Raw genomic sequence first — 11,978 nt, 5'->3', positions numbered from 1 at the left:
AATAGTCATGGAGAACAAAGGATGTTATATCCTCTGTCTCTCTTTGGTGTGAGTCATGCTGGGAATTCTATGAAGATCCACCGTATGTCAGAAAAAAAGGGACATAACATATATCAAAGATTATGTAGAATAAGGCCCTTTCTGCTATTTTATTCCCGGTGTAATTTTTTTACATTTTGCTTCATACATTTTGTTCCATTAAGAGGGAACAAAATCCTGGGTTGGGATTGTGGCTCAGCCGTAGAGTGCTCCCCTAGCATGGGCGGGACCAGAGTTCGATCCTCAGCACCACATAAAAATAAAGGCATTGTGTTGCGTTCATCTACACCTAAAAAAATAAATATATTTTTTAATATATTTATTTTTTAGTTCTAAGTGGACATAATATCTTTATTTTACATTTATGTGGTGCTGAGGATCAAATCCAGTGCCTCATGCATGCTAGGCCAGTACTCTACCACTGAGCCACAACCCCAGCCCAAAAAATAAATATTAAAAAAAAAGGGGGGAGTAAAATCCCAACAAGATTTAATCACAAGTGCTGTGATTAAAGTTACAGGTCATTAGTTCATCTGAAATGAGGTTCACTTGGTTACAAGAACCTTGCAAAAAAGTAAAGGTACATTGCAAAATTCAAAGTGCTACACAGAGAATGGTTATAAACCCAATTTTAAATAACTGAAAAAAATATATTGTTTGCTCAAAAGAGGTTTATCTCAATCAGTAAGAATAATTTTATTGCATTTTTCTTAGTTATAAAAGTAAGTATGTAATTGCTTGAAAACAAAATTTTTTATAGGTAATAACATGAACATTATAGAAAAGACTTTCCCTTATACTTTAGTCACTAATACTTTCAATTTCCAGCGATAACCACTGATAGCATGATTTAAAAAAAAAATTTTTTTAGTTGTTGATGGACTTTTATTCATTTATTTATATGTGGTGCTGAGGTTCAAACTTAGTGCCTCACATATGCCAGGCAAGCACTCTACCACTGAGCTACAACCCCAGATTTTTAAAAATTATTTTTGGTACATGAATACAAAACTAAACCTGCAGAAATGCTGAAATCTCCTTTTCGTTATCAACATCAAACATTCTTCTGCCTCTGTAGTGTTGTATGAATATTTTATAAAGTATTTAAGCAATCCTCTATTGTTGGACATTTAGGCTGCCTCCAAGTTTTTGATAGTGTATATAACTTTCTAATGATACACATTATAAAGTTATATCTTTGAGTACATCTGTGATGATTTCTTAGATAAATTTCTGGATATATAATTGCTGAGTAAAAGAATAGTCTCTCTTTTAAGGATTTGAAACACACACCTACACATACACACAAAAAAAAATACGCACATGCTATTCCTTATGAATTGTGCTAGGAATTCCATGAAGAATTATATGTACACCTTTCTAAAGGTGTGTGCACAATATCAATTTAAATCAATATACACACATAAGTATATACGTTATACACATGTACATATATATCATTATGCATAGATGTATGTATATACATGTGTGTATATACATACACACACATATATATATGTACATATATTCATATATATGTCAATAATGATTCAGAAATTATATGTGCCCCAAAAGCTCCTGTGTTAATGCAGAAGCATTCAGAAGTAAAATGATTAGATTATAAAAGCTGTAACCTAATCGATCTACCCTCATTTGAATGAATCAACTGCGTGGTAACTTTAGGCATGTTGGGCATACCTGGAGAAGGTAGGTCACTGGGGGCATTACCTGGAAGAATTCATCTTCCATTTGACCCCATCCCTGGCACTCTCTGCTTTCCAGCCCCAATGTCCTGAGTGGCTTCCCTCTGCCATGCCCTTCCACCATGATATGCTGTCTCATCTAGGGCCCAGAACAATGGGATCAGTCCGCCATACACTAAATCTCTGAGTTGTTTTTTTTTGTGTGTGTGAGCCAAAATAAACTTTTCCTCCTCTAAGTTATTCTTTTTGGGTATATTGGGCACAGAAATCAAAAACTAATAAATCATCTTGAATCAATTTATAGTAGCAATGTACACCATTGCACTTACTTTTACATAGATTCCCCAATATTAGATGTTGCTATTTAATTTTTCCAAATTGACAAGTTTAAAAAAATGATATATCATACTTGCTATAATTTGCACATCTTAGATTCTTAATGAACTTAAACATTTTTTTCAAATGATGACTAGTCATTTTAAAATGATTTATGTCCTTTGACCATTTTTCTTATGGATGTTTTGTCTTTAGTTAATTTGTAAGATTTTGTTTAATAAGGCTACTCATTCTTTTTATCTTTTTATTTGAATTTTTAAAAAATCTATAGAATTGAAAGTGATGCAGAGTTTTCCCTAGGGGGGGGGGGGGAAGAACAGTTCAGCTAAAATCAGTTATAGAAACAAAACCCATCCCTGACTATACACACCTGGTGGATATATGGATTTGTTAGCTTATACCTCAGTTGTTTTCTGGCAAATACTTCCAAATCAAAAGGCTGCTTATATCATCTTTACAAATAATTGTGGTTTCATTTTGAAATAAGTCATTACTTTAAGTTTAACAAAGGAAAAATTTACAATTATTGAGCATTAACCAATTAATGTTTAGTTTAAACTATTTTTGAAGATCAATTTATGTTTTCTTTTAATTCAACTGCATCATAGGTAGGGTCATTTTTTTGTTTGTTTGTTTTCTTCTTTTTTCCTATTTTAGCAGTAATCTAAATTGGGATGAACAAAGGTCAGAATTTCGAACTCCAAGATAGACAAAAGGAACTCTGAAGATTGAAGAGTGTGCTAGACCAGATAATTAAATAGAATTTAATGTGTGATACAATATTCCCCTCTCTTTCATTCTCACTAATTGGCTGCATGGTCTTAAAGGAGTGTCTTTGCCTCTTTGCTTCTGGGTGTCTCTAGCTGCCAGAAGAAGGGGACTGGGGAAGACGATTGAGCTGCCAATGAGAACTCATACGTGTGTGGTGTTTTCCAAAGGAAGATGACTATTCAAAGGGTATTTGCATTCCTGCTACTTCAAAATATAATTATGCTTCGTGTGCACACATGTATGTGTGTATTCGTTTGCATACACATTTCATTGCCTATTTGGACTCCCTCATCATTAAAAAAAAAACGTTTTTCAGTTGACCTTTCAGAATTGTAAATTGTGTGTGTCAGTTTTAAAAATTCTAATAAGATTGCTATTTTTAAATGACTGGCAGCAGCTCCTCTTATTAACTAATGGAGATAATCATGGCTACATCTTAACCCAAAGAGAAATTAAATAGGGCTGTCAGGTTTCTCTCATTCAGGAAAGGACTGCTATCCTTAAGCAGAGCAACTTCCTTGCTTTTTTCCAGATTGTGGGGTAGGATGGAGGATAATACTTTAAGTGATGAAGTTGGCATTTCCCATCTGTTGTACCTCAAACACAGGTTTCCTTCTCTCTACCAATCACAAATTATAAAACCTCTTCGGATAGTTTAACCATCTGGATTTCCCATCATACCCTGTTTTCACACCTGGAGAGTCAGAGCAGGTCTTTGATAGATGTTTTTTCAAAATTGCTTCATAAAATCAAAGGACAGGCAAACAATATTTTTCTAAAATTATAAACAGTAGAATCAACATCCATAACATTTGTTACTGCTTTTAGAATTGTTAATAATTTTGGCTTCTGGGGTTTTGTCAAAAGCGCTTTTTTTTTTTTTTCCTTGAAGCAAGCTACCACATTCTCATTAGCTGCTTTCTTACATTTAACAATGTCAGAGCTAAGCTCAAAGCATTGGGAGAGAGAAATTGCAAGAAGTCCAATACTGGGCTGGGGTTGTGGCTTATTGGTAGAGTGCTTGCCTAGCATGTGTGAGGCATTGGGTTCGATTCTCAGCACCACATATAAGTAAATTAATAAATAAAATAAAGGTCCCTTCACAATTTTTAAAATATTGGAAAAAAAAAGAAGTCCAATACTAAGCACAATGAGTTTTACATTCAATTTTGATTAAAATATTTATTCATGCTTTGCCTTCTCAGCCAAATACCACCTAGGCGTTGTCAACTGGCTTTGTTAATTGAATAGCCCTTTAAAATACCACTTTGAATTTGTCTAAGGGTCATGCACTATCTGAATTATTACTAAACTGGTCATTTCCATGGACCTATCTACCTCCAGTGTGGTAGGTTCCAAATTTCTTTCCTCCCTAGTCACTCCTCATGTGGCAACTTGCCCATTTTTGCTCTCGTCTAATTTTTTTTTTTTTTTCTGGTGCTGGGGATTGAGTCCAGGGTCTTGTGCATGCAAGGCAGGTACTCTACCAACTGAGCTATATCCCTAGCCCCTCTTGCCTAATTTTTTAAGAGGAATGCCAAAGTGTTAAACTTTGGTTTCTTCCTGGAGCCTATCAATTTTTGCAAACATGGTAATTTCCTCTGTCAGCCCCTGGTGTGTTGCCAGGGATTACTGGGCCCCACTGGCCCTCTCCCCTGCAGAACTATTTGCTTTTACTGAGCAGGAAGTTAATTCCTCCACTTGGAGACCCTTTAGCATCTTTAGCATCCTACAGGAGTGTAGAAACAGGAGCTCTCATCAGATAAGACAAAAGGACCTGGCCACTTAAATATCACATTTTTGCTTCCTTTTTAGTTCAGATGAGGGAGCAAGTGCAATCTTGCAGCAGCAGAAAACCAATTTTTTGCTAGGTTCCTCTATTGTCTGCTAACTCTCCTCCAGAAAGGCTGGGCCTTTTAAATAATACTTAATAAATTTGAAAGGTCCATGCACAGAAAAATGATTAAATATAAGATTTAGACCATCCACCCTGAATCACGTAGCATTACTGGTAAATGTGATTAAAGACACTTTCATCTGGTTAAGAATGTGGTATTTGAAACAGGTTGCTGCCTCAGTTGGTAGGTTACTTCCTCCTTTCTTTGTAAAGCTTCACAGTAAGTAGCCTGGGTTGAAACTGGAACTCAGTGTGGGGAAGAAGGACGGGCGGAGAAACGGTCATGTTATTGAGGTATTGCAAATGTACTGACTGGTGATTTCACACGTAGGCATTCCACGGTACAGGAAGCTCTTACGTCTACCAAACCAAGCCTGTTGGCCCCTTACCACCAAATTTTCCATTGCTCTCCTCTAAAATCCCAGCTTCTAAATTGCTGGTTTATTTTATCATGTCAATTGTTTTTCTATAATAAAGTGGGAATTCAGTCACTTGAGTTTCAAAAATCACAAAGCAATTTATATGAATCATGCAAATCTAATAGACAAAAGAGAGAATTTTTTTTAAGTCACTTTTATAGTATGTTCCTCCTTCACTTCACAATGCTTCCTTTGAGAGGGTTTTTTTTTTTTTTTTTTTTCTTTAATGAAACTGAAACAATCTTGCCAATAGAGTCATGGAAAATTTTACCAACTCCATTTGTTCCCAATCGCACATTTCTTTTCCTTCTTTATATATAAAAAGTCTTTACTTATTAATTTTTCTAATGTAAAAGATAATTTCTAAATAAAAGCTTATAAAAATTCAAGCATTATAGAGGTGTAAATTAATAACTACCTTCTCCCTCCAGAGTCTTGCTTTCCTTCTCCAAGTATATTGGAGAAGGAAACTACCTTAACTTTCTCCGTGTTTGTATAGCCAGAGTCTGTTAGAGTTTGTATAAATCCTTGACAAGAGTAGTAAAGAAACAGACAAAGGAGGAACCATCAATAGGCATGTTTAAAAAAAAAAATGCACAAAGTAAAGGAGAGAAGAGGAAATATCAAGGCAATCTAGGCCAAAGAAAGATGAGAAGACAATCTGCTCTCTCCTCTCCTATAGTCAGTTCTTTTCGGGTAGAGTTTCTGTCAACCTTTATGAACTTACCAAACTAGAAAAATACCTAGTACCTAGGAGGTGCTGAATGAATGAATAGGAATGAAGAGCAGGATCTGACTGGTGAGGGCTGGGTAGAGTGAGCAGGAAATAACACCAGCCTTTTTCAGTTTATCAAAGCCCTCCCTCCTAGGCCTGCATAAACTTCAGGAATTACAGGCTGCTAGAGAAACTGCGGCTTCATTCAGAGCAATGTTCTAATTCTCCAGAAGGCCTGACATATAACCCTGGAAATTGTTTGCTTTCTCAGCCCTTCCAAGTATCCTTACCCTCATAAGTGAGAAGGTCTCCATGTTTTTCAACTTAAAAAATCCCCATTATAAAAAAAGCAGGTTATCCAAAGATAATCCCACCCCCATCCCATTGCATTGTGAGAGAAGACATTCTAGAGTTTGAGAGAGATATTATAGAAAGACATATAGGTACCCAGGGAGAGCTTTACTTTGCTGGGGTCACTGCAGTTCAGGGGCAGGTTTTCTGCCCTATAGCTCTTGACATTTGATTTCATCTGTGGAGCCTAGAGTTGACTGATGCCGGCTAGGAGATTTATAGATAATCCAATGTGCAGATTTACAACATGAGTTAGGACTTTCCAGAGATAGGAATCTCTTTTTACAGTTTTTGACCTTGTTAAACACCTTCTCCTTGCTGGGTGAAGTGGCACAGGCCTGTAATCCCAGCTACTCAAGAGGCTGAGGCAGGAGGATTGCAAGTTTAAGGCCTGCCTTGGCAATTTAGTGAGACCCTGTCTCCAACAATAAAAAAAGGACTGGAAATGTAGCTCAGTGGTAAAGTACCCAGTTACTGCCAAACCAACAACAACAACAACAACAACAACAAAAAACAACCCACCTTCTCCTTATCAAAAAATTGCCATGGTTTGGATTTGGTTTAAGTGTTTCCCAAAGGCTCATGTGTTGGGAGTTTGGTCCCAAGAATAATACTGTTAGGAGATGTGGTTTCTTTAAGAGGTAGGCTTAGTGGGAGATTCTTCAATGGATGGAGAGCATTTCCTCAGAAGGGACTACTAAACTCCAGCCTCTGTTGCTTCCTGTTTGGTGATTTATTCCTCCCACACATACTCCTACCATTGCCACCCGCCATGAAGTGATTCAGCAAAGGTGGGAGGAGGGATTTCCAGAGTATGCCAACTTTCACCTCTAAAACTATGAGCTAAATAAACCTCTTTTCTTCAGAGGTTTCCCTGCTTCAGGTACTTTGTTATAGAAGACTAATACAAAACTTCATTTGGAGTCTTTATTTTTTCCTCTGAGTAGTACTCTCTTTTTCCTCCTTTGGAACCAGACTTATTTTCAATCCTTGTAGTTTGCCTCTCATCTGTCTTTATTTTATATTTTCGCCCTCCATGGAAATGCTCTCCACTGCAGTGGTTCTCCTCTATCCAAATAAGTTCTGTTAAAATAACCCTCACCACTCTAACACTTTTCCATATTTCTAAATCCCTAGGGACACTTCCACATGAAAATCTCAAGATCAAATTCATGGAGTTCAAAATGGAAATTATTTTCTTCCTCCTGAAGTTTTCCTCTATGCTCCTAATCCCTTTTTAAACTGGAAACTCAGTGAGCCAGACCCAAAGCTCAAAATCCTTTTACTCTCCCTGTACCCAATAGTTATGATCACAAAGTCCTAGGAATTCTACTATATAATATTGATTTCATTCACCTATCTATATTTGTTGTTTAATGCTACATAGCAAATTATGCTAAAGTTTGGCAGCTTCAAGACAACATATTTCTTATGCCATAAAGTTTCTAATGGTTGTGAACTTGCAAGTTGCATAACTTAGCTGGTCCTATCTGGGACTATAGTAGTCTCAAAGCTTGATTAGAGCTGGACTAAGATTACTATAATTTCTGTCTTTCTTTTTTTAAAAAAATATGGAACGCTTTACAAATTTGCATGTTGCCTTTGCACTGAGCCCATGCTAATCTTCTCTGTATCATTCCAATTTTAGTATATGTGCTGCCAAAGTGAGCATAAGATAACTATAATTTCTAAGATCACTCATGTAGTTTTTTTTGCAGGTCTCGGTTCCTTGTCAGCTATTGGCTAGAACCTTCAGTTCCTCACTGTGTAGGTCTCTCCATGGGTCTGCTCACAACATTATAGCTGGCTTTTAGGAGTGGGGGTCAGGGGTAGGGAGAAAGAGAGAATGCTCATACTCACGATGGAAGCCACAGTCTCTTTATAACCTAATTGTGGAAGTCACACACAAATCACTTTTGCTGCATTCTGTTAGAAGCAAATCAGTAAGTCTAGCTCACATTCAAGAGGAAGGGAACTAAGAGAGAAGTGTCACTGTGAACATATTTGCCAGGTCTCCACCTCCCTTCTTTATATCTGTTTATGTGACTCTCAGGCCCCCACCATTCCCACCAATATTTGTTCTTAATAATAAAAATAAAGATCCTTTTTGTGGTCTACAAGGCCCATGTCTGCTCCTGCATTGCCACCTGACTGTACTTTAAGTATGTGTCAATCTTCTCTATTTCTGGGTCTCTCATATTCAAACACCACCACCCCCACCACCCCCCATAGAGGCATTGTTTACTTTAGGCAGTTGATATTTTACTCCAGGCCACTTACTCAGGGCTGAAGAGGCTCAAGGAGCCTGTGTTTGGGCCAGATATTGATTCCTGGCTTGACCAATGCCGCTAAGGCTGTGGGAATTTAACCCTGCCTAACACTCCCTTATCTCAAAGCACATTCCCGCCTCCCAGGCTGTGCCTCCAAGGAACTTTATTCAGAAGGTCTAGAGGGCTGTTTCTCCTCCTGCCTGAGACAGTGCTTGTGCGGTTCCTCTACTTGGCCAGTTCTTCTCTCCCCAGTCCCCACTTGACTCATTCTTGCATATCTTTACCTCTCAGCCAGGTGTCACCTCTTTAAGTTCCCACTTTGTCTCCTCCAACTACATTAGGTTCCTTATGAGATCTCATAACATCCTGGGATTCCCCTTCATAACTTTAAACCGTGTAATTACCCAGTGTCTTCTTTCTCCTCCAGACTGTAACCTACATGATAGCAGGGACTGTTTTGCTCACAATGTCTGGCACTGACTATGAATGCAATGATTACCTATTGCCTAAGCCTCCAAGTTCCACAGTCAAAGACACAACGACAAAATCAACCTGTCCCCAACACTCCTGCATCTCCCTTACTCAAACTTTCCTAGTGTTCCTCTAGCACTGCAGGACAGATCCACAGCTCTTTAGCCTGGCATTCAAGGCCTTGTAATCTGGGCCCATCTCTCCTTTCTGGTTTTGTTTTGCAGACACAAAAAATAACTTTAGTAATTACTTGCTATTCCTAAAGCACATTTTGCATGGTTGCTCATACTGTTCCCTGTACCCTGGAATGGATTCTCCCCACTGGCATTATTCAAGATCTCTTTCTAGAAAAACATTTACTATGTATCTTTTTTATTGATTATTTTTATAAACAAATCTGCTTGAATGACCTCAACATGTGCTAGGCACTAGCCTAAGAATTTTCCTGTCAGCTCATTGGAAGATTACAATAGTGATACAAGATAAATCTGCTTACTGTTCCCAGATCATCACAGATAGCTTAAATAATTGGTATAAAGAAATACTAGTGACAGAGCTAGAATTTGAGCCCAGGTGATCTGGCTCCAAAATGCAATTCTGGAATCTGTGGACATTCTTTGCTACTAGACTATTACTCTTGAAGGGCAATGAGAGTTTGTTATCATTCCTCTTCGTATGCACTCAGTAGTTCAGACAAATGCTCAATAAATTAATGAAGAGCAGCTAGTGGCTGGGACAGAAAATGATCATGGAAACCTCCTTCTTTAACAGCCTTATATAAATAACAATCACGTTTGTATTTCTTTGGTCACAAATCCTTAATCCTCCTACCTATCTCAAAGGGACTAATCTGAATTTCTTAGCCCCTAGTTCCAAGACTTTCTGGGAATGAATAATTTGGGTTCCACATTTTCTTCTTTCCTGACATCTGGCTTTTTCCATCTGTCCATTTACACTTCATTCATTCCTCTGTAGGTTTGCCAGATTTAGAAAATAAAAAGAAAGTAAAATAGAACGTAGGATGCACAGTTAAATTTGAACTTCAGATAAATAACTAATCTTTTTAAGGATAAATATGCACTTATCTTTTTAAGGATAAGTGTTGCAAGGGCCACACTTATAGTAAAAAATTACTCACTGTTTGTCTGAATTTCAAATTTAACTGGGAAGCCTGTATTTTGTCTAGCAATCCATTCTTATGGCTTTGAGGCCTGGGGCTCTCTGGCTACCCTGATTGCCATCTTTGGCAGGTGGAATTTCATGCTGTGCTATGTTCCACTCCATTCGAGCCCTCATCCACTGGAGCACATTGTTCACTGTTCTTGGAATAGAGAGTCAGCCAGCATTAAGACCCCCAAAGCATATGAATGATGTCCTTTCCCAAGCTGCACACTCCGAGGAAATATGGAAACAAAATGGATACAATTAATATTGCAGAGTACTGGTACAAATACTAATTTCCAAGGGTTGAAGCTGAATCAACATTTCAAGTGCTCCTCATTGGATAGAAAATCTCTAGGTAAGGAACCCCAAGCACATTGTGTATATGTGTGAATCATCACAGGTGAATAGTAGGTGCTCCGTTGTGGATTTATTCGTGGTTGCATAAATACTTACTAATGGTAATCACCTTCACCCTCACTAATTTCAACTTTAAAATTTTACGAATTTTATTAGTATAACCTGAATTTCCAGACCAATAAAAGAAACTTAAGAGGAAAGTGCATATTTTTAATTCATGTCCTTCCTTTGGGCAGATGGTTTGTTCCAGACTTACTTTTTTCCAGAACACCACCACAGAGCCAGCTTGATGACCAATGTTATTTTTTTTTTCCTTTTGATTTATTTTCCCCTTAACTCTTAGATACTCTGAGAAAATGAGGATTTTTTCCTACTCAAACACATTACCATTTTGTGCCAACCAATTAATAATTTCTTTATATTATATATTTTTAATTTAAATTATTTTTCCCAGTGTCCCAAAAATGTCTATTTAACATTGGTTTATTCAAGTTGGTGTTCAAGTGAGATCTACAAGCTTATGCTTTTGATTGACTCTACATCACCTGTAGTGTTGAACCAATGTCATTTACTCTCGCCCCACGGATGCAATCTGGTGGGATTTAGGGCATACCTAGGAGGGTCACAGGTCCTGGGGATAGACTGAGACAACTCGGCTATGTCTTCCTTACACCCTTCCAAGGGTGGAGTTGGGCCATATCACTCCCTCCACTCCCCCACTTGCCATGCTCTGGCCACATGGACCTCCTGGCCCTCATCAGCTATGCTGAGGGCCTTCATACATCAGGGCCATCCTTCTTGCTTATCTGGCTACCCAATGCTTTTCCTTCATTTTACTCCCTCCGATTTCCAACCCCCCCACCTCCACCATAGACACCATTTGCCTGAAGAATTCCTACTTGTCTTTCAGAAATCAGCACAAATGCTACTGTCTCGGAAAAACTTTCCTTGGCCTCCTGCACTTGTATACACAAACTAGAACAGAAACCTATGTTCTATTCTCTCATTGCATTCATGCTTTTCTTTAGAGCACTTATCCAACCACAATTAAATAATTATTTGTGAAATTATCTTTTTCGGTCACTCTTTTCCTAGCTCCACGAGAAGAAGAGCCATGTCCATCTTGTTCACAGTTCACAGTTGTATCTCTGCATCTAACAGAAGGCCTCACAAACACAGGAGACCAACAGAATGATAGAGAGCGAATGGATGAATGAATGGATGGATGGATGCATGGAAGTAGATATGAAATGATTTAAGTTTCTGGGGAGCTTTAAGCAGTGGATTGACTGGGCCGTTTTGTATGCTTTAGGCTCTTCTATGACTCTGGGTGGGAAATTCTGGAGACAGGCCAGAGATAGGCAGCTTTTGGGTGAGAGAAAATAAAAAGAAGGCTGTAAAGGAAATTGAAGAATTTGTTCCATGACATTAACTTGGCCAGAGGTGTCTCTATTTTCTTTATATTCACTCCTGACATGGAGAGAG

At 38.0% G+C, this 11,978-nt stretch overlaps 1 non-coding gene across 1 annotated transcript; it reads right to left on the bottom strand.

Moving 5' to 3' along the window:
* Positions 1–7,796: 7,796 nt before the first annotated feature.
* On the bottom strand, positions 7,797–7,903 carry LOC113200935 (U6 spliceosomal RNA). The gene has a single exon (XR_003303098.2). It is a non-coding gene; the product is annotated as a U6 spliceosomal RNA (small nuclear RNA).
* Between the last annotated feature and the right edge of the window lie 4,075 nt (positions 7,904–11,978).

Source organism: Urocitellus parryii, chromosome 6 (genome assembly GCF_045843805.1).
Source record: "Urocitellus parryii isolate mUroPar1 chromosome 6, mUroPar1.hap1, whole genome shotgun sequence".
Taxonomy (NCBI): Eukaryota; Metazoa; Chordata; class Mammalia; order Rodentia; family Sciuridae; genus Urocitellus; species Urocitellus parryii.
The sequence above is the reverse complement of the archived record's forward strand: the minus strand, read 5'-3'. Positions and strand labels throughout refer to the sequence as shown.